Source organism: Syngnathoides biaculeatus, chromosome 6 (genome assembly GCF_019802595.1).
Source record: "Syngnathoides biaculeatus isolate LvHL_M chromosome 6, ASM1980259v1, whole genome shotgun sequence".
NCBI lineage: Eukaryota > Metazoa > Chordata > Actinopteri > Syngnathiformes > Syngnathidae > Syngnathoides > Syngnathoides biaculeatus.
The window spans coordinates 12179537-12201657 of record NC_084645.1 but is presented as its reverse complement, the minus strand read 5'-3'; the positions used below and the strand labels follow the sequence as shown (position 1 = coordinate 12201657).

At 39.8% G+C, this 22121-nt stretch overlaps 1 protein-coding gene across 3 annotated transcripts in view; it reads left to right on the top strand.

The window, feature by feature from the left end:
• Positions 1-22121, top strand: part of LOC133501889 (zinc finger protein 469) — a 256716-nt gene that overhangs the window by 72539 nt on the left and 162056 nt on the right. For 2 of the 3 annotated variants that reach the window (XR_009795306.1, XM_061822033.1), the window contains one exon: positions 20449-20530. The gene's annotated coding sequence lies outside the window, so the exon portion shown is untranslated. Of the gene's footprint in view, positions 1-20448; positions 21775-22121 lie in introns of those variants that run through there. The other variant, XR_009795305.1, reaches the window with a different exon arrangement.

Sequence of the window (22121 nt, the reverse complement as noted above, 5' to 3'; positions counted from 1 at the left end):
AACTACTTCTTTTGAAATGTGGCGTTCCTCAGCAAAAAGACAGAATGCAGCTTGTATTTTTGTGAAGAGAATGACTTTCATCTGTTTGGAGGAGTAAACTGGAGTATAGTTTTGGTAAATATAGCTGGCTGAGATGTTTTCTTTCCAGCCACAATTTCAAACGAGTTACTCAGAATCAGCAATGTGTCACGAGTCAGCAAAAACAATCTGTTTCTGTTCAGCGAGGGTTGACCTCTTTCTTGATTTTCCAAAACGTTGATTTTATACAACAGTTCTGAACATTTCTGCTGTATTTTCTGGTGGGTTTGCTGCGGCATAAACCCATGTGACTCATTCTATGAACTGGAGAACATTCAGCGAACCTAGGTCGCGTTGACATATAACCGGTCCAGCCTGACATATGACTCTGATATAGAGGGGGCGGGGGGGTGTTTGGACACTATTACACTTTTTGGGAGGCACATAAAACATGACAAAATCGGCACTGAATATGAATATATGAATGTACATTTCTGTCCAAATTTAAAACATGCCCTAGATGGTTCTTCAAAACAATTGCTGGGCCGCTTTTTTCCTTTCTGTCTTTTGGCAGAGAAAAAGACCAAAGCTCCAGCTAAATCTTGGGTTAGGAATAGGGAAAGCATAAAAAGTCCATGTGCATAGTCTGACTAAAATGAAAAGAACCCAAAGTTAAACAATGCTTTGGCTCATTTGTGTATTTTCCCCATCCAGACAGCTTCTCTTTGACTCATCAAAATTGTTCACATTACAAATCAAATCTGTCCACTTTGAAGAATTTGGATATATATTCAGATGTATTCATTTTAGGTGGCTGCCCTTATCATGCTGAAAACATGAAATGATGCCCACGATACAAGTTTGTGATCCCGGATGAAGCTGCGTTGCTTGTTTAACTATTTGCTGCCTTTCATTCTCTTTTCATCGTCCATGTAATGGGGGCTATGTGGATAGCTGAGTGTGTGAATATTGGAGAAAAGCCTGCTCAATTTTCTGCCCAGCGCAAGCTTTACTGTCAGCCACAATGCTACTTCAATGGTTGGATGAAGGAATAAGGCACATAAAGGTAAAAAAGTGGAACGAAATGAAAGATTGGTCAATATCGATGTAACAGGTTCCAAATCAACATCCAACATGTATTCCAAGTGGTATGTGCAATCACATTTGCTCATGCATTTCTCTAAATGAAAGTACGCACGGCGATGTATGTAGTTGTTGGGGTGGTCTCTACAATAGATAAAATAAAGATGAAGTAACTATCTTAAAAAAATACCTAAACAGGTGTCACTGTGCAGAGCCAGAAATACAATGTCGGAAGTGCAGAAATTAGTCAATAAACACACAGGCATAAATCATAGCACAGGCAAACTTTAACTGGAATGCTTATGTCTGACACTGACCAAAGTTCACCTACTTCACAGTTATACACACATGGAAATGTGAACATCACTCATGTCTAATGGATGCATACCACAGGAACAGAGGAACTTTCATTGGGGCACATTGTAGTGTTCTGCTTGTGCCGTCATGAAACACTCCCAACACCGATTGCTTCATCAGCAAGGCCCGTCACTGAGTCTTGCAAGTAGCACGTGATTGGCTGCCTCGTGGAACGCAATTGGCTGACGTGACGGAAGAAGGGAAAAATTGTCAAACCCAAAAAGAGGAGCATGCCAAAACACGCCTTTCTCCCAACAAAGCTGTCCATCAACTGGTGGGAATTTAGGATGCCAATTTGTAAAGAGGCGCCGAAGTCACTTGTCAGCGACAAACACACAGATAGAATGAAGTTGTCATATATTTGTTACAATTTGCCTGCCATAAAATAAAATGAATAAGTCGCTTGTACAGTCTCAGAAGACGTTGTAATTGTCACCCAGAAAACAAAACGACACATTTTGTACTAAATTTAATCTGATCTCAATTTTTTTTCGGTAACTGTGGTTGAATACAATTACCTGTATTTTGTATTCTGATGACAGAACACTGTTACATGTATTCCAATACACACTGAGCCTGATTATCGACAATAATGATGCTGAAGGAGAGAGAAAAAAAATCTCGTTTTACATTTAACAGTCAATAAAAAGTTGTCCATTTGAATGGCCTGCCTATTCATCTGACCTCGCATTCATTTCTAGTTAAGTTTGCCGTATCCCAATGAAAGACTCACATAGACACTGAGCGTCCGTAGGGCTCTGAGCCTCAAGTAGCAGTCCAAATATACAGAGGTATTCTCAAACAACGTACGGCGGCCAACGACAACACTCATATTTATTTGTGTATTTATCTGGATTTCCTGTGTACTAGTTGAGATGCTGGCCGTTGTGGCCCATGCTATCTGAGGCCCGTTTGACAAGTGCTGGCCACACTGTCCTGTATTGCATTAGGCTGGCTTGTTTATCCCGGGAACTCATAATGATGCTGCTGTCCTGTCGGCCTGGCAGCTATGCTCAGATAGTCCCACGATGAATGCGTTGCACTGGTGCAGTGGAGGCATCATGGGGGTTTACTGTCTGTCCGCCTCCATAGGTATTTGTTGTAGTCAAGACTGTGTTCCTTTCACAAGAAATAGCTTTTTTTTCACTTTTTCCTTGACCAATGCTATTTCTGTTTTCATATTTGACAGTCAATGACATTTAAAAAAATGTCCATGATAACTCTATTAGTGGACCTGCCTGGACAGATTCATTTTCTACATTAATAAGGTGTGAGCAGCACTGTTCCCGACTTTGCTACACGCTGAATTTTTTTTTGTTAAAAATCCGAGACGTTTACGCTCACTTTTTGTCGGGCTCATTTCAGACTTGACTGGATAATGCCCTTCTCTTTTTGCTTATCTTTCCTCAGTTTTGAAGAATACGTTCAGCATTCGGAATTAACTCACTCGTAGGTGGATGCCTATCAGTAAAACGAAGGAATGATTGAAGGCAAGTGTGAGCTAGCCCTAATTATAAGCTTTATCAAAAAGGATTGTTTTAAGCCTGCTCTTAAATGTAGACGTGCTGTCTGTCCACGCAAGAGAATGATGTCAAAATAAAACGAGAAATGACTCAGAGGGCTAAAGATAACACGCAAACTTTTTTTTTGAGTACATTTTTAATTTTAGAATTGCATTTATTAATAGCATTTCATTCAATACGGTTTGATGATATGAATAATATACGATAGTGTATTTTGAAGAACTACCTGATCAAAATGGCATTTCTGTGAGCAGCCACTCATCGTCTCACAGTGTGTTTGCCGTGTGGTATTTCCACGTTGAATTAGAAAGTCATCTGGTCTTCTGTCAGTGGCAAATATTTCTCAGTTCGTGCTAAGCAAATTTGCAACAGGGTATGGTTAAAGTCATTTTGGATGAATATGAGTTACAAATGTTTCAAATACCAATAGGATTTAGCCTTCTCAAAAAAGCAGTTATATCGCTGACTGCAATAAACATACAGTACATCCATTGGAATGTTTACATCCTAGTCTATACGCACAGCATGTATGTCTTATGTTTGAATGTATAACGAGCGTATATCGCTCCTGCAAGGGCCCCTGTAGACCACGAAAATTTTTTTATCAGAGAAATATGTAGTTATCTCTGAGTTGCGGTTGAGCCGGCGCCTGATTATAGTTGAGAGGTGATGTACACTGGATTGGTCTCATAGCCAATCACAAGGCGCATATAGACCAACCACCATATACACCCACATTTACACATGCATTTTTTTTAAACATGAGTGGAAGTAGAGAATACGCACACAAACATGTCAACTCCAGATATGATGGTCATAGCCAGGGTTCAAACCCAAATCATCACAACTACAAAAGCTTTCCCCATTAGAAGATCAGTAGACTACACCTTGGCAATATGCGTTTTGTCATTGTTGCATAAGAAAGCACAGGCTTTGCTTATTTTAAGCGGGGGACAAGATGGGCATCAGTAAAAACAAACAAACAAAAAACAGGTGCCTGGTTTGTGAGCTACACTTCCACAAATTGCATTTTGAGTTGTATTTCAGGCTGAGCAGCGAGCAGTTTGAAAGTCTCCTGCAGAGATGTCCAAGTACGTAATTTTTCTATTGTCCCAAAGCTCAATATAGTGACACCACAATTATTATGACTTCCACCATTCCCCCTTTGCTGTTTCCAATCCAAGTCTGCCGAAATAAATAAATCTAAATAAATCTCAGAAATGACTGTGCTAGCCAACAATGAAGTCATCATGTCTCAAGTCAAGGACACTTCAAATCTCAAGTCTTAGTGTTTGTCAAGTCAAAAGTCATGGAAAGGATGACTGAAGGTAACTTTGCATTCACTTGAGTCCCCATCTCTGTTCAAACTCTCTCTTTAAACGTATATTCATTTTTAAGGAATTAAAAAAAAAGCAAAGCGGTTCAAACCAAAAACAGTTTTGCTGCTGAGAAAAAAAAAGGCATTGTAACTCAACGATCACATGCAATACATTTTCAGGTCAAAGTATTTTGCACGCAAAGAACAAACCTCAGTAAGTTTGAAGCCGAAGGACTTATAATAAACTCTCCTGACTAAACAGTAGCGTGTTTGTGTTGCTCAATAATGCTTAATCAACAATCCAAACCAAAGTATAGTCTCTCATTATCTCAGGGAGCGTGCCAGTTTGGCACACAGTGTAGACGGCCGTCTATTTCAAACAGGAACTTACTGAAATGGCTTCATACATGCACACATGCTTACATACTCTTTACGGGCACATACAGTCTACAGTGCAGGTCAGAACATGTACACACGCACAGTACAAACACGTCCACGCATACATTACGCACACTATCACGCCAAGCATAGCAGTACACGAACTAATTTACAGCCGCACAGACATTTACTGCATGCATCATTTGAATATAATAGCGGAGTCCTGTGGTTGAGATGAATAACGTAAAGGGAGATTATTCATGATTGGTGAGAGTGGCGGATACTGCAGAGAGACATCTTTTTTTCATTAGGCACGATAGGAATAGTTCCACGGGGGCCTGAAGGCATTCATGACACTAAGACTGGGTTCTGTATGGGTACGACGATAGGCACAGCACATAACAAAAACCAGCTCCTGCATGTTGGGCTTTTCCTTGTCTAACACTTCTTCAGATAGGGAATCCTAACCTTGTGTGCCCTGTTAACTAACAGCAGAATGCGCTGTTTATTTCTGGAGCTTTTTATTTTCCACGGTATCCTCTTGTCTCTCCCAATATTTGTTGCCTTGTTGCTCTGTGTATACTTTATCAAAACAGTTCCATAGAAGTGCGTGTGTGTGTGTGTCCACATACACACAGATGCAATGAAATGTATGAGTTAAAGGCTTTGGAGTTTTGCTTTCCTGTCAATGGTTGACAGGAGCTGGGAAGCTGAGTGACAAACGTTTTTTCTTTTCATTGTTTTTTTTTTTTTTTTTTTTTTTTAGCTCAGATTTATTCCACATGAGGCAAGAGAGGCTACAGAGAGACACATGCTGTCATGAAGTGATGGATGAGGCTCTTTCACAAGAGCATCATGAAATTAATAGGCAACCCAGAGCGCATTAGAAGCAGCTAGCAAAGTGAGGCTGATGCGTGCTTCCCAAACATCTCCAGAACTGTCAGTCTGAAAATGTCAGCAATAATGAAACAAGCAGTTTTAAGGGTGGTAAGATTCGCTGCGATGTGCCTTGGTGATCAAAATGGACAGCGGGCTGCAGGAGCTCAGGTCAAAGCCAGGACAAATACACTTAGAGCAACAGTCTAACTTGGAAGAATACTTGAGATATTTGAACAGCATGAAGCTTTTGCTTTCGCTTCAAGTCTTGGTGGAGTTTGTGAAGGGCAGCTTTTCTACAATCTCCCAATGACAATGCTCAAACATATTTCCAACAGATGTGGCGAGAGTTTGTTTAACAGAAGACCACTGAAATGAAGAGACAGCGTGTTCTCTATTTAATTGGCTTATTTGATTAGGAGATTTTTATTTAGTTCTCCATCTGATGTCAGAGCTAGGATGTAATGGAGAATGAGTCACAGCTGGAGACAGAACTCGAAAAAGAACAGCAAGAACACCAACTCAATTTAGAACAACCATATAGTTCTGCTTTTCATTTAATTCTAGCTCATCATTTTATGTCTTGGCTGCAAATTGCTCAAGTTTTTCTGTATCAAATTGGATGAATGTGCCCGCTTTAGCGTCTGGTTTAGGTTTATTTTTCCCGAACGAAACAAAACGGCAGAGGCCATCTATTGGGACCATATACTCTGCTTTATATTAACGTGCTGCCCGTCGTCTTAGTCAAAGCCCACATATACATTCATTTTTGATTAATGGTCTGCTGATTGTGTAAAAAAAAATAAAAATAAAAAAATAGCAGAGCAAGGAATAGGGACTAACAAAGACCTCTCCTCGTTTTGGGCTGGTGAGATGATTCAAGCACACGGGGAAACTTGAGAATTCAGCAAAAACTTTGCTATTAAATGGTGACATCAGTGTGGTAAAACCATAACTCACTGGTTCACAAAGCATCTTGCTGGATGTGTGTGCGCTCTTCTTGTGGTTACTTGAAACAAATGGCAGACAATTGCTGTTCACACACAAACTCCTCAAGAATAAAAAGTACAATAGAGGGTGTTGGAATTATTATTGTAATCCATAGAGGTTGTTTGTGTGTGATTTCATGATTACTTTTGATCAACTAAAGATTCTTTATCAAAAATAACAAAAAATCCCTGCACCTCAAGTTCTGGGCAATACACCAAGCAGGAACCACAACCTTGTCAAGCTATTAATTTATAATTTAATAGCTTGACAAGGTTGTGGTCCTTGTGTAAATTATTAACGGAATATCTATTCTATCGCTGTGGGCACGCAAAGAAAGCTAAAGCAATCGACGTTTTTATGACTGTGCTGATAATAGTTGGAAGACTTTAGCTCCTTAATCTTGACTATAAAGAAAACGGAAAAGGGGGTTTGGGATAATTTTCTTGACCACTGACATGTCTTGGATTCAGTTTTTGGGGCAAAGAGGTTAAATTGGTGGCTTTGGAGGGAGTGTCGAGGTTTTCCTTCTTTTTTGGTTTCCTTCCAGCACCAAGTCTGATTGCAGGCTTCTGTCACTGAAGTCAGGGGTTCCTGGAACTCAGCACGATCCAATATCCTTTAATAGGAGTTGTGCACAACCATGTTCCAAAAGAGGATGAAGCATCACATTCCAGTCCAGGTTACCGGCAGAGCCCGATGACAGGAAACCAGGACAGAGTAGTAATATTAAATGTAATTATTTATATGTCATCAAGAGCTACCAAATACAATCCATATCTGATGCTTAGTTGTTCTTTAATGAATGATATGGACGTACTAAACATTCATCTGAAGATGCTAGCAATAAAGAAAACCACATTCTTGCAAGTTAGATTTCAAATCATGATGTCATCAGTCTGTAGTCATCCTAGTTATTGATGTGAACACAGGAACACAACAACGTGCTTTTCGGTTTGGTCATGTGACGTTCTGCATAAGGCCTTTATAAATCTGCGTCACGAGCACTATTTTTGGAAACTCAATATGCTGTACATTGCAAACATTTGGGTCTGACATGACAATGTGAACAATGGACAATCAACATTTCAGTGTAAATACATCTACCTATGCGCAATATAGAACTTTAAAGAGGGCAATTACTGTATGTGTTTGAACCAGCTTTTCATGCAAGGAAGTATTACAACATGTAACCGACTATATTGTTGTGCTCATTTAGGATTGAATAAGCCCATGCAGGTATTTATACTGGAGTTGGAACTAAGATGGAAACCAGATATCTGTCTACAGGTGAAAAACAAAGCAATTGTAAAGTTGACAGACGATGGAACATCAATTATGGCCATTGGACAAACATTTGACACGTTATGAAGATGACACTAAATACTACATATTGAACAGGTAAATAAATCTAAACAAAAACAGTTTCAGAAGCATTTTCAGGGCTGAAACAGTTTGTGACATTAGAAACAACCTCAGAATTGGTACGAGTGAAATTATCACGATGTAGTGTTTGCCTGAAATGTCATGAAAAAAAAAGTTACAGTTACAGCAGAGGATGGAAACCACGAATTAGCAATGAGATTAGGAAGACCAAGCTGGAATTTTGCTCAAAAAGTACAGAGAAATACCTAGGAAAATTCTTGGACAGTGTTTTATGGACAGATGTGACCTTTCCTAAGTGATGAAAAGACTAACGTTTGGCAAAAGGATGGACCCGCTTGAGATTCCGAACATACAAGCTCATCTGTGAAACGCAATGGAGGTCATGCCGTGGCTTGAACTTGGATGCGTTCATCTGGGATGGCTTTACTAGCCGTCAGTCATGATGTAACACATGATCGCAGCAGCAAAATGAACTCTCATTTCGACAGAAATATTTTGCCTGCCAGTTTGAAAGAAATATGGAATGAAAAGGATTAACGGGCCCGTCAGCACGCAGAAAGATAATGACAAGTGTTTTGTGTCATCCCGCTGCAAAATCTCCAAAACCACATTGGACTCCATCACAGCATGCAGTGGAAGTGTTTTGACTGACCACTTAAATCTCCAGAATTAAACCATGTAGTACACTCATATTAATAGCTGAACAGAAAACTAATTCATTATTAATAACAATAAAAAAGAAAATAATAATGGAAAAAAAACCTGAAAGAAAATGTGGTGAAACCCTGGAAAAGAAACACAAAGGTACAATCCCAACACTAAATGTAAATATGTCAAAGGCTGGAGGCAGTTCTTACAAGCAAAGGTTTTCCAACTAAATATTGACTTAGTCTCGTTATCTATCGGAATACTTTTCCTCACACAAAAAGTATTTCTTTACAACCAATCCTGTCTCCCAGGTTGTATGTCTATATCAGATACATCTGTAGATACCTGGAATTGAAATATAATATAAAATATCACATCATGTCAATGATTTGATGTCAAGACCAACCAAATGTTTCCTGTTTAAAAATACTGGCCTCAATGTTCCATTTCTTTTGGAGGGATGTCAAGCATGTCATGGGTATCTTGAAATTTCCAAATTCTGTGCTCTCAGAATCTCATCTCTCCAAACGACATGAATTGGTTCATGCCAAACATTTCTGAACTAATCTCACAACATTTCCAATCACTCTCTGTCTTCATATTTTATGAATACAATTGTGCTACTCTACAAAATTAGTCCTTAACTGTGCTGTAAAGAAAAATGGACATATGATCCTTTTTGCATCCATTTATCTTTTTTTTCTCCCAATGTTTGGCTTTTCCATCACATGGTAAACGTCTTAACAGTATTCAAAAGTCATGTCATTATCCAAGCCGCTTTTTCTCACAAGGGTTAGGGGAAACCTGGAGCCTATCCTAGCTATCTTCGGCGGGAGGCAGGATACAATCTGAACTGGTCCCCAAGCCAATCGTAGGGTACATATAAAAATCAAACTATCATTCACACTCACATTGAAAACCTTTGGGCAATTTAGAGCCTTCAATTAACCTACTATGCATGTTTTTTGCTCGGAGAAAACCCACGCAGGCACGGGCGAGGCCGGAATTTGAACCCCTAGTCCTCAGACCTGTGAGACAGATGTTATCCCGTATGCCGCCTATTCAGAAATATGTTTGACATAATCAAACAACCATGTGCAGACATACTGTATATGTTGATCTTTGAACAAAAATGAGAATGACCAATTCCTTTTTGATCCAGTTATACGCATTTGAATCAAATTGGAGTTGACATTTTCTCATCTAGCTTCGCACTCAAAACAACTTCAATATGTCGCTGTTGGAGACGGACTTTTTTTTTTCCAATGGAGGTTCTCACAGGGACTGAAAAAAAAAAAAAAAACACACGTCACTTGGCAGAGTGGCTACGTGACCGCCACGGGATATCTGCGGAAGAATGTTTCCTGCGACAATAATCAAGGATCATTGATTACTGTAGATGAATGAAGTTACCTGAAATATATCTGCGATATAAATTAATTGGTCACCAGTGTCAAAGTAAAAATATACTACTCCATATTTTACGTGGAGTAAATGTTTTAATAATCAAGACCATAAACTGACAAAAGATGAGGAATGTGCGGTAAAAGACGCTTTTTCTTTCGGAAATGAAAATACCAGCAAATGTTTATGGTCCATGGTTGAAGAATAAGATCATGGTTTTTGGCATTCGAATTTCTTACTGCCAGCGACCGCCGAACTCCCCCCGTGTGCACATTTGGAAAACACTAGTAGTGATGAGTAGTTTGAAGAGAACAGTGACTTTAGATAGACGTGTTCCAGAGCTTGATGTCATGCAGATTTCTTGTTTGAAGACCAGAATTTGAAGTTCAAACTGAATATTTGCCATAAATCTGAAGTAACAGCATTTTGAATTGACAGCAGAAGTGTGACATTTGTGGCACAATATATTTTTTCCTGTGGTAATGCGTGTACAAACTGCTTCTTCTGGGACCGCACCCACCTCGGGTGTCGAAAGTGTTTCTTAAAGTGTACAATGCCAACATCTCAAATTCCTATTCAAGAAAGAACCAAACAGTGGCCCTGTCTTTGCTCTTGGGATGATACTCTTGAGCCACTATCATGACATTTACAGATGGGCAGCTACTACTTTTTCAGACATAATGAATGAGAGGTGGTCATTGTTCAATGAACAAGTGCATTGGAGATCTCAGGACTGATTACTTTCAAGATTTTCCTGCCAACAGACAGACAACTTAGACTGACTTATGTGCATAATGTGAAAGAACCTGACAGGCTTCTCGTCTCTGTTGTATAGAGCTCTTGCACCGACGTCATAAAATCACGTGACGTTGCCATATTGCCGGTCAAACAAAGCATTGTTGCAAGTTAATTCCGTTGAGACGAAACGAAAATGTCTTTTAGCACGACATGCGGAGTTTTGTCTGATACTGTTAGACATTTAGAAGTTTATTTGGGGAGAAAAAAAAAAAAGGTGGACATGGAAAAATTAGAGACACTTGGCATAAAGGACCCATATTTAACGCCAAAGTCGATGTTTTCACTGATAAGAAAGTGGACTGTTAATTGGCTTTCGCTTGTCTTAGACAACTGAATATATGCATGTATCTGGTGAATAAGTCGTTGAGATTTACAATGAAAAGTTTGAAAGCGTATAAAAGTCTGGACGCATACAAATACTTTGTTGCTGGGTCTGTTCTCAATCAAGAATAAATCCCACATAGTGATGGACCCACTCAGAGTTTTTCAAAACAAATACCAATATTTAAATAAATGACCCCAGGTTTTACACAAACTCGTATTCATTAACTATAACTGGAAAAAAGTTTAGCCTCTGTACACGGAAGCGTATTGCTGCCGCACACTGACCTCCGTAAACCTCTCTGTGACAGACAGTTAATTTTTTATTTTTTTTTTTAAATATGCACTGTTCTCAAATGAGTGGATTTGGCCTTATAAATACTTCTTGATAATTTGAGATTGAGAAGAATAATTCCTACCTGAAATGATCGCTACACAGGCGTGTGTATTTCGTTGGGCACCATCCATCACATGCACGATTACCTTAAACTTCTCATTTTTTCAATGCAAATACAAATATTTAAATAAATGACCCCAGGTTTGACACAAACTCGTATTCATTAACTATGACTGGAAAAAAAGTTTAGCCTCTGTACACGGAAGCGTATTGCTGCTGCACGCTGACCTCCGTAGACCTCTGGTTTTACACAAACTCGCAATCATTAACGATAATTGGGGAAAAAAAATAGCAATAGGAGTCGTCTCCTCCATAAACGGAAGCGTATTGCGGCCACACGTTAACTTCCGTAAACCTCTCTGCGAAAGATGTTTTTTTTTTTTATAATATGCATTGTTATCAAATGAGTCAACTTGGCATTATAAATTTATAAATACATCTTGGTTATTTGAGATTGAGAAGAATGATTCCTACCTGAAATGAAGTGATCGCTACACAGTTGTGTGTATTTGGTTGGGCACCATCCATCACGTTTAATTGCCGAAATCCATCGATCTTTTCTGGTCTTTTTAGCTGATATTCCATAGAATGATCTCTTTGAAGAACTGTCTCGTCTATTGTGACAACGAACAATAGGTCTCGGGCAATGGGAAAAATATGCTCCGGTTCAGCCTACTTCTGAGCAGCTTTGTTTGACCGGCAACCCATTGATCTTTTCTGGTCTTTTCAGCTGGTATTCTACAGAATGATATCTTTGAAGAACTGTGTTTGTTGTGACAACCAACAGCATAACAGGTCTCGGGCAGTTTGACAAATCTGCTCTGGTTCAACGGCTCCCGCACTGCAGAGCAGCTAGGTTTGACTGGCAATATGATGCCATGCAAACTGTGACGTCACGTGCACGAGCTCTATTGAAACCCTCTGTTTACTTCCCTTACGAGGAGCCAGAGGTTACTTTACCTGGAACATGCCGACATTTGACTGATTACTCAAATGTCAGACAGTAATTTGCACTGCCGGCGACGATGGCAGCCAAATAATGCAGCGATAAATCATTTGACGCTGAGGGGTATTATTTAGAGGTTCTCTCCTATCATTTTTCTAATTTTAATTTTCTATCAATTTGGATGTTCTTTTGTTGGGTGTGCATGATAATTTTTGTTGGGAATTGGCAAAATGTGCCATTTTAAGCTGAAGAAGGGATAAATATGTGCTTTCACACCCTGCACTCACTTTTGCAACTGTCTTGTCAACAAAAAGCAGCCACCAGACTGTGCCTCTTTGATCCTTACTTTTAATCTTAAGATTAGTTTAAAGCAGTGGCTAGATATATAAAGTATTAGTTATTGAATTTCAGACGAGAGCATTTTCCCCCCCTGTTAACTTGTCTCACGGTCGAATGTTCATGCGTTAAATGGCTATAGACTCTTGGAATTATTTCACTATTTCCAATAACATTGGTGTGTTTTTCTTTGTTGGCCCAATTAACTCGGATTCAATATCAGACATTCAAGTTTGCAGCAATCCAGTCACCAGTGTTGTACATTCTGGTATTCAGAATAGGTTTTCATCTTGTCCTACTATTTTTACGAAGACTCGCATCTGCTGTGGCACTCCTCCGCCTGTAGGTGTCCCTCTTGATGTCCCATTTGAGTGGGTAAGACACCCCCTGGGCTGCGGGGTCCGTCTGGGTTGCCAGCTAAATAGTTTAGCGCCACCACGTCACCCACGACTGTCCAATCTTTCCTCTGATGTTCTGGTTGGTAATCCACATCGTGTTGGAGTACCACAGCAAATGTCTTTCCTCCTTGTCCTTGCGTTCTCATGGAAACACGGGCACGTCGTTTAACTGCAGGGTGTCATCATGCTGCCTCATATTTGTTGCACTCATCCACTTCTATTCATTGGTGAAAATGACTATAAGCTTTGCTATTTCATTCAATTTTATGGCATAAATTATGAATGTAGTTCGGTATTTTGGTAACTCACACCAGATTTTTAGCGCTTTTTATGTCGCAGGTGAGATTTGCTCACTTAAAATCAGGAAGTGTCATGTTGCGCTTCGGATGAGTTGAGTGGGTGTGTTCCAACCACAAAATGAACACAATGTGAATATTAATTGACAAAACTATGTTGCCGACTTCAAGTCCATCCGCTTTGCAAGCCTCATGCAGTTTATTGCCTTTTGCGATCAGTCGACAATCTGCCTAAGTATCAAAAGTAAACCATGTCACACTCAATATGATTAGTTACTTAAGTAATTGCTCATCATCGCTATGTTGTGCATAAAACAGAAAACTAGTCTTCTGATGGAATGGGATATACAGTATTTTGCAAATGTTTGCATTGTCATTATGACCCGGGGCAGAGCTAGTCCACTTCAAGACAGTACAGTACATTACTTTTCAGCTAGTGCGTGTATATCTCTTATGGACAAGTGGCAGATGCAGTCGATGCATAGACCCACCCTGCAACTTCAGAGAACATCTCTCTGTGAATGTGTGTGTGTGTGTTTGTGTGTGTGTGTGTGTGCGTGCACTGAGTGCACTGCAATGCAGAGGGAGCTGTTTACCACATACACATTCATCAGAATCCGAATCAGCTGTAAAAGCCTCGTGTGTAAAAACACACAAGGAATTTTTCTCCGTCAGTCGGTGCTGCCCTGGTACGACATACGGAACAAGGAACAACAAAGAATAGTAGAAATACAAACACTTTACATTGTACATTAACATATTAGAAATAGTGAAACGTTACTTTTACTGGGCTTGTTTTCTTTTTGTTCAGACTTATATTTAAATGACTAAAAAACAATCTTTATTTTTGTCATCGCTAAAGATGCCATGCAAATCCTGTTATTTTTTAGACTTTTACAGCGACAGTATGTTAAAAAAAAATGAGTGACATAAACTGTACATGATCACGACACCTGTTTTTAGCCTGTGATGAAGCTTTTCTTCATCATATGCTGTATGAGGATGATGATGATGTAACGTATTAGAGTATGTAACTATATAACTACCAGTAAATAACACTATATGGTTTGTTGTATTTGTTTTTGTTTTATTTATTTATTTTTTAAACTCTGCTTTCTGCTGTCAGGTAAGCATTGTAAATTAAAATTTGCTCTCTATTGCCTTAAATGGATAAATAAAGGTTAAATAAATAACTGTCACATACTATATGTGTGATAGGTGGACAAAGAGGAGAGTTGTATTTTTGGGAGAAGAAAATGTTTTTTGGTACATGCATCTTTTCTTGAATGTTTGGCTGGTAATTGTAAAATTTAACCGGAAAATTGTGAATCTGATGGATATGTTGGCTTTCAAAATAAAAAGTGAAAAACTAGTTCACTGCTGTCCTCAAAGCTTTGACTCCCACTGTTGCTGAAGGAATTGTAATGTTTTTCATTACTCAATTTAAAACAAAGGGACGCAATTTTGTGGTTTGGTCCTCATCTTTTAGTCCCTTCCTTTCATCCTTTGACTTTTAAATATGTTATGTGGTCCTGGCTCTCCTATTCTTGTGCTGTGATTGTTTTGGTCTCTATTTTTTTTTCTCGCCATCAAGCAGAATTTGTGTCTTTCAAACTTATAGTGTATCATTGTAACGGGTGGCCTTCCTGATTGATGACCCTTGCTTTCCAGATGTGTATCTTTTGCGTGTATGTGTGTCGCAGCAGTAGAATTAAGTGCATTTGCCATGCTGTGGCTGTGTTGAAGTGTGTGTTTATCTTTAAATACAAACACATGCTTCAGTAGATGTGAGTGTCCGTATCTTGGCCCTGGGCTGTCTGAGAAGGGACATGATTGATCACTTATGTATTGTGAGCCTTTTTCAAATTAAGGCAAAATGGGTTTTCAAATGTATGACTTCATCAGACATGTTCAGCTTAGTGTGACGCTAATGAAATGTGTCTCTTCACCTCAGACCATGCATTTTATTCCATTAGAAGATCTTTGCTTCAGTGTGTCATTGTGCTCGGTTTTCTCCAATATGAGTGATTAGATTGGATGATCTCCTACAAGTGAGCTCATTGTGGTCACATTACAAGAGTGTGGTCTTGCTTTGTCTTCATGCTGTACAAGGTTACCAGGCACAACCATTTATAGGCATCTCAATGTATAGTGCGCTTTCTCGTCTATCAATTCATTCACAGTTATGTAACGTGTGAGTTTGTCCATCTAAGCATGTGTTATGTTTTTTTCTTGTCGGTATGTATTCAAGATTGAGAACTCCTAGCTGTCACATGCTCAGTTCCCAAACAAACAGCTCTGTTTGATAACATTGTCACAGTATAACGTTATTTCAACCAAGGAAACCATTTCACAATGACACAGCGAGTTCCAATTTACACTCCGCTGAAAGACATGCTCTGTATGGTTAGCATAAGGTTATCTTTTGCTGTTTTGACGTCTGTGGAGAGTACTCTTTGTAAAGCTTCCCAATGTCACTTCTTTCATTCCATTATCTAGTGTATCTCCCTTCAAACCTTACTCATTGCTGACAACATTTCATGAGATTGGACTTGTGCTGTTGCCGGGTATCCCCTTCTGAAGCAATTTTCAATATTAATTGGACACAATAAGTTGACACACCACCATTCAAATACTAGTGTTTTGTGATGTAAATAAATGACAAAAAGGTATATCATTCAAAACTTTTTCCACCATTAATGGAACTTTTTAAACTGAACTTAATAAAAATCATATATATGATATGATGTGTTGGCGACCAAGCATTCCTAGCGACGGATCCATTGCTGTGTGGTGTTACTGTTGTTGTGAAGCACAATTCCCCAAGTGTTGGGTTGTTCAACCACTAACAGGGAACGAAATGACTTCAGAACCCCACAAAGGAGAGGATGTGTGTGTAATAAAACAGAGGGGGATTGTTTGAGAGGCTGGTTCTCTGCCCAGTTCATTTGCTCACATACGTTTTGGTGACAATGACCGCAAGCTTTTTGGTGGTAAACCCTCATTTTGAAATGACTTTACTTCAAGTAGCATTTTTAGATTCAATGCACCAACTGACCCCTGTTCTTTTTTTTTTTTCTCATCCAAATGCTTGCAAGCTCATGAGGGATTAAATGAAAATTATCTTCATTATAATTGTCGTACTTTTGAGCCAAACAGGAAAACCTTGAGCTGCAAACTGAAAAGTGTACATTTTTACGTCAGTAAAGCAGAAAAAAATACAATCAAACAAGTGAATATTTACGTACAAAGATACTCTGAGATAAAACAGAGCAAATCATAAACATTCCCGAGACAAGAGATTGCTGCATCACTAAAAAATTAGATGCAGGTGGACTGTGGGCCGGGACGCAGACAGCTGGACTGAAGATCTGGAAACCGGATTAGGCTCTAAATTTTGAAGACTGGGACATTGACTGTGCTTGTACTGGCATTGAACAGGAGCAAACTGGCTGAGAAGTAGCATCCCGTGGGAAAACTGACATCGGTGTAGCAAAAAATAATGGAATCAACGCTCCTGCAGGATGATCATTTAAATGTTTAATTTTGGAGAGAAAAAGGCAAATCACTGATGGTTACTTTTTTTTTTTATTCCAGACACCACCCTTTTGGCTTTAAGAAATGCTAAAAAAAAAGCAAGAAAGAAAATGGTTGTAGTCACTGTTGTTACCAACTCAACTTTGGAGGTTGGAGCCTTGTCATTGACCATTTTCTTTAACTTCCACCACAAAGTTTTAATTGGATTTGTACCCCATTCGTTTTGTTGTTTATTTTCAAGCCCGAGTGCTCTATCTCCCATCTTGATGCAAGCTTTATTCAGAAAGATGGCTGGGGGAAAGCTGACAACACTGTCAAAAGAGCTCAAGGGCTCTTGGGAAAACAAAACAAAAGAGAGTACTTCCCACTAAAGGTATAAGACAATGTGGCTAATTCCTTTAATTTTTTTTGTAGACAAAATATTTGGGTTTGACATCACCACCTGGATCTTATGAAAAACCTGGAAACAGTATTTATGGTGAGCAAAAGTATTGGAACAGATACACTCAAGTGATTAACAGTTATTTAATTGTAACCTCTCCTTGAGCTGTCACTAACGTGTTGGAGGGGTTTGTGTGTCCCAATGATTCTAGGAGCTAAGTTGTCTGGGGCTTCATGCCCCTGGCAGGGTCTCACATGTCCTAGGAGAGGGACCAGACAAACATGGCTTTAAGACCCCTATGACGGATAAAATAAAAGAATGTAGGTTTCCTTTGCCCAGTTACGAGTCAGCGGGGTCACCCTCTAGAGCCAGGCCTGGAGGACACGCTTGAAGGCAAGCCCCTGGTGGCCGGCCCTGTACCCTGGCATCTGCCCAGGCATGGCCCAAAAGGGTAACGTGAGTCCCCCTCCTCCTGAGGGACCTTGATGATCCGATCCCTAGCTACAGAAACTGGTAAAATGTCATCTCTCTGTCAGGAAAGGAGCCCCGAGCTGATGTCTGAAGTTGAGAAGTTGTGACTAGATATTGTCGGGCTTGCCTCCACACATGGTTTGGGTGCTGGTATCAGTCCTTTTCCACTCTGGAGTTGCCCATGGTACATTGGGGTTCACTCCGGTGGACGACAAGTTAGCCTCCCTTTGGTTGAGGGGACGGGTCTTGAGTGTTGTTTGTGCCAAACAGCAGTTCGGAGTACCCACCCCTTTTGGAGTCCTTGGAGGGGGTGATGGAGAGCACTCCCGCTACGGACTCTATTGTTCTTCTGGGAAACTGCAATGTTCACGTGGGCAATGACACTGAACCCTGGAAGGGTGTGATTTGGGGGTTTGCTCGAGGGTGCATGGGAATTTGCCCAACCAGTTTAGTACATGTGTTTTGTGGACTAGGAGAAGGCCTTTGACTGTGTCTCTCATGGAATCTTGTCAGGAGTGCTTTGGGAGCATGGGGTACCAAATCCATTGATACGGGCTATTTGGTCCAATTATAACCGGAGTCAGAGTTTATGGATGTAAATATGCGCCACCAGGATTTGAATTAAAAATGCCACTGAAAATTCCATGTTGTAAAATTCACATTGCTGTTTGAAAGTGATCACATTTGCAATAGCTGTATTTCATTTTAACTTTTTAATGTTAACAAATTCACCATATAGAAAAAATTCAACCTTTAAAATTCAAACCCAAAATTTTCAGTGGCATTTTTAATTCAAATCCTGGTGGCACATATTTACTTCCATAGTTTGTTACACATCACTAGAAGTAAGTCAAACATGTTTCCGGTAAGGGTTCGACTCAGCGAAGGCTGCCCTTTGTCACTGATTCTGTTCATTACTTGAATGGACAGAATTTCTAGGTGCAGCTGAGGTGTAGAGAGAGTCCAATTTGGTGGGCTCAGTATTGCGTCTTTGCTTTTTGTAGATGATTTGGTTTTGTTGGCTTCATCAGGTCGTGATCTCCAACTCTTATTTGATCAGCCAAATGTGAAGTGCCTGGGATGAGAATGAGCACCTTCAAATTTGAAACCATAGTCCTCAGTCAGAAAAGGGTGGTGTGCCCTCTCCAGGTTGGAGATGAGATCCTTCTCCAAATGAAGGAGTTCAAATATGTTGGGGTCTTGTTTACGAGTGATGGAACATTGGAACAGGCGGATTGGTGCAGGGTCTGCAGTGATGCAAACTTTGTCCTGTTGTGGTGAAGAAGGACCTAAGCCAAAAGGAGAAGCTCTCGAATTACCAGTCGCTGTACATTCCTACCATCATCTATGGTCATGAGTGGTGGGTCGTGACCAAAAGAACAAGATCCCGGATACAAGTAGCTGAAATGAGTTTCCTCCGTAGGGTGTCCGGGTTCTCCCTTAGAGATAGTGTGAGAAACTCGTTCATCTGGGAGGGGCTCAGCCTAGAGCTGCTGCTCCTTCACATTCAGAGGAGCCAGATGAAGTGGCTAGGGCATCTCATTCGAACAACTTCTGGACGGCTCCCTAATGAGGTGTTCCGAGCATGTCCCACCGGAAGGAGACTCCATGAATGACCTTTGATATGTTGGAGAGACTGCGTCTCTCAACTTACTTGGGAACGGGTCAGGATCCCCTCGGAAGAGCTGGAAGAAGTGGTTGTGGAGACGGAAGTCTTGGATTCCCTGCTAAAGCTACTGCCCCCTTGAACTGACCTCGGAAAACTGGAAGAAAATGACTGGATTTATGGATTCAATAGTAAATTCATTTACATGTACATTTTTAATAGTCAATTCATTCACACTGTCGCTCAGTAAGTAGGAAGTGAAAACACATCAAAGTCAGGGAAATGTACCCCTGACTGGGATACGAAAACCTCGAAATACAAACCAAATTCTTGATCCTTGCCTCACAATTCATCTTTAGGTGCCAAACCCAACAGGTGTCTAAACTTGTTTGGCAGGGCCTTATTTATAGACCGAATATGTTACCTGTCATGAACTGAGACTTTTTCTTTCCTCCCACTCTTACAAAAAAATTTCAGTGAACTCTTGGCTTTTACCATTTTGAAGAGGATAGAGATATTTCATTATCTTTTATCTGTGCCCATATTTAAGATAGATCACTGGGCTTCTCTGTAGGGGAGGAATTAATCCATCATAACCTTAGATTACTAAAATAAAATCTGTTCAGATATTAAAGAAAATAACTATAATTTGACATTTCACTTACAAAGAAATCAATAATGCTCTTCTAAAACACTAACTTGTAAAATTCATGATATAAACAATGTATGATTTTAAATGTATGTAATAACTTTATCATAACCGTTACAGAAACACACACATTTAAGAAAATATTCAATATGTAACAGATTCTCGACCGACAACATCCCATCAAATTTTCTATTTCTTACACAGTGTTCTTTGGGATTGTTAAATAAATGTAAAATTGCTCATCGGCCAAGTAAGAAAAGCATCTACGTGGACCTAGAAGCTTCATACTGGCGAAAATGTGAAAATAAAGCATGTATCTGCTTTCTTGCACAGACTCGCGCCACAGCAAGGAATGAATTTGGGGTCATCAGAGGTTATCCACTGTCTGCGAGATGTCAGCATAGCCAGCTTGGTGGTGAGTGCAGTGCACTTTGACTACACAGCCGAGCAACAAGCACAAACACACAGCCGCACGTCTAAAAAGTAAGTTCGTAGTTCCTCTGTCCCCCTTAGGAAAGGAAAAGTTCATCCTATCATATGTATGTGTTTCACATCAACTATATTCTTTTCTAAACCTGCTGGGACAGAGGCTTGTGTAACACTTCAACATCTGTTTGTCCTCCAGGGGATCTTATTGGGTATTCAGTTCTTTCAGATTTGCCTCTGGTTAGCAAAATTCTTTATTTGATCTCTGTCTGTCGCTGCTGGATTTGATCCAAACAGCTTCTGTGTATGAAGAAGAAGGATGGGTACTCTTATTTGGTGTGTGATGAGTGAGTTGTTGCATTGTCATATGCTGTGTGCCCTGCGCACTAACTCTGGGAAAGTAGCATAACGCTGTAATAATACTCTGAGACAGAATAGAAAGAAAAGTGTTGGACACAGTGAAGAGCTGTGCAATCTAACCTAAATGCTGAATGTACTGTACCGTACATATAGAAGTACAGTATCATGGGTCTGTGGTTTTCAATGGTGTCAGTGTATTACCGGTGCAACATCAGAGCCATGGCCTGATAGGAAAATTCCACAGTGGCCAGTGTGTGTTTTTTCAAATTTTATCAATGGCTGCCAATGTGTTGAGTGTCACAAGTCACAAGCGTTTTGCTACCACAGCTTGTGCTATGTACTATGTGAGTCTGCCTTTGGTATAATATTTACAGTACTGTCCATGAGTAAAAACCTCTCTGTATGTGCTCATGTGTTGCAGTGGGAATTTACCCAAAGTTAAAAAAGCAATTGGTGCCCTCTCAACTATCAATATCATATGATACAGTCTGACTTGCTTTTAGTCAACAACAATACAAACATTGGAAGGTATAAGAGTATATGTTGTACTATTAAACCTGATCTTGCTTACATTGTCATTGCTGCATGGCAGCTGTCTCACTACCTTCACATGTGAATAGCTAGACATCATACTGTAGATGTAGAGCACAATAGACAAACGCTTTTGGGACTTATGATGAATCCAACAAAGGTGAAGAAAGTGACATATCAAATAGCAAGCATTTTGTTTTGTATTTGTGGCTGTTTACTGCAAGATGTATACAAAAATTATTTGGCAAAACATGTAGTCTGTGTTCTTACCCATTTCATTTTACGTTCTTACATTATAGACAGTACTCAGGGGCATCTGCTTTTTTTTTTTTTTTTTTTTTTTTTTTTTAAGGAATAAGTCACTTATTGCTCACACATTCTGTCTGCTGCAGTTTCGCCATGTTCAGTATGCAAAATGGTGTTGCCCATTTGTGACAATTGGTGTCTCTGATTGACTTATTAGGATTCCCAAAGAGTTTCTAGGCAGGACACACCCTGCTCTGATATTACTGGCTCCAGGACATGCGCTGCTACACTATGATTGGCTGCTGTACCCCGGTAGAACGCACTACTGCTTCCTTAGAGGAAAAGAAGTACCAGTATGTGACTTAAGTATCGCAGTGTTAACATGAATCCCACTAACTCTCGCTCACCCTTATCCTAACCTTAATCCATCTATAACCACCGTA